Raw genomic sequence first — 2,005 nt, 5'->3', positions numbered from 1 at the left:
TGACAGTCCTGCCAAGTGACATCACTGACATCACTGGATGACTCGGGTCATGTGACTGGAGGACACCCAGATAGCAAAGGTCCACTCTTGTGTGTCCTCACTGCTCCACAGGTCTGTCAAATGTTCTGTAAAAAGTTGGACCCAGCAGAGCTGCTAGATTAGGAGTTGATGGAGTCGTTGCAGATACCAGGGTCCAAAGTCCAGCTTGAACCTGGTTTGTGCAGTTCTTTGTCAAGCTAGCAGCCATTCTTTTCACTGCCAAGCTAAAGTGACTTCTGTCAACAAAGGTCAACATACAAAAGGATATTTCTACTGGCAGTCCAAGATTTTTATCAAATCCTTTTTCAGAGCTGGAACCTTCCTCTGTGTCAGCTTTCTGTTCCCATCTCTATGGTAACGGTCAGTTCTGACCCACGTCTTCAATCAGCTGGAAAATAAACTAAAACAATTTTCTATCCTCCAAGTTGTTTCCATCTCTTGGTTTCCTTGTCAGGCTTCCTTATCCATGGAAATATTGGTTTGAATATTTAGTTGTGGGCCTCTGGACCTTTTTTTAGTCACTAAACCCTCGATTTATTTGTTTTCAGCAACAGAACTTTAATACAAAGACAAAATGAAAAGCAGAACAAGCCAGAACCCAAAATATGGGTCAACAACTCTGGAGGTCAACAAACAACAACCAGTCAAGCAAATCAAACCAACAGAAACCAGCTACTGGTTCAAAACCAGTAAGAAACAAACACTGAGGAAAAGTCTGTGTGTGTTTGTGTTTGTGTGTGTGTGTGGTGTGTGAGTGTGTGTGTGTGTGTGTGTGTGTGTGTGTGTGTGTGTGTGTGTGTGTGTTCAGATGCTTGTGTGACACCTGTGTGTGTTCTCTGCAGAGATGTTCCCTGCAGCTGAAGCACAATCCGTTTGTCCTGCTGTCCTGACTGCTTGGGCAGTCCTGACCCTCTTTCTTCTGGAACCAGGTCCTGAGTGGGGTTGTGGCTGTGGCTGTTCTGGTTGGTGTTGAGGCAGGGCTGCTGAGGCAGGGCTGCTGAGGAGGACGCTGGTGTGGATGCTCTCTGTGTTGCTGATGGCATGGATGGAGTGCTGCTGAGCTCTGCAGGTGTCTGAGCAAGGCTGCAGCGTCTGGGTCTCAGGGCGTCCGTTCCCTTCCCTCAATGTGTGGCTTGACCAGGGAACTTCCCAGCTCCTCCAGAAACATTCCCCTCTTGCTCTTCTTGGTTGAGCTCCACTCCTGGTGGATGTGGGTCCACAACACCAATGTTTCTATGCAGACACATCAAGGATGCTGCAAAACACAAGAATCCACCCCAAGACTTTCTCTTCAACTGTGTTGAGGTCTTCATGGCTGTGATGATGCAGGTTCTCTTTCTTATTTTCTTCTTAAAAAAGTCAGCAGTTTCATGTTAAATAATTAATGTTATATTAAAAAAGTCATCTTTTATTAATTACTGTTTTCTCTTTTGGTGTTCCAGTGTTAATTTGATGATCTAAACCTGATATTTAGAAAATCAGACAGCACAAAAACAGAAAATGCCACCATATCATTGAAATTTTCTGTCATACATCTGAATGTTTAGACTCTTTTTGTAGAAGCCCCTCCCATCTGTAGGGCTGGTGGTGCAATGGACAACGCGTCTGACTTCGGATCAGAAGATTCTAGGTTCAACTCCTGGCTCGGCTGAAAGTGAATGTGGAGCAACTTGTCCTGCCAAAGTTGTCCCCTCTTCCATCCTGAATAACACCTGTCCTGACTGGCAATCAAAGTAGGCTGAATGCTGTCAACAATGTTCCCTGAAGCCCCCCCCCCCCCCTCACTCACCAGTCAGTATGATACAAAGTATGATCAGAGATCCCATTGCAAAATAAGAGTGGGCCTGTGGACCCACACTCATACGTTTAAACACCCATCTAAATAAATACTGCTTCCATGCACCATTAAAGTACACAATGCATATTCATACACAAATATCCACATATTTACAGTACAGAGAACAAA

This window comes from Aulostomus chinensis, chromosome 1, assembly GCF_037954235.1.
Source record: "Aulostomus chinensis isolate RoL2024-O1b breed Wild chromosome 1, RoL_Achi_v1.0, whole genome shotgun sequence".
In the NCBI taxonomy this organism is placed as follows: Eukaryota; Metazoa; Chordata; class Actinopteri; order Syngnathiformes; family Aulostomidae; genus Aulostomus; species Aulostomus chinensis.
This window is presented reverse-complemented; position numbering follows the sequence as displayed.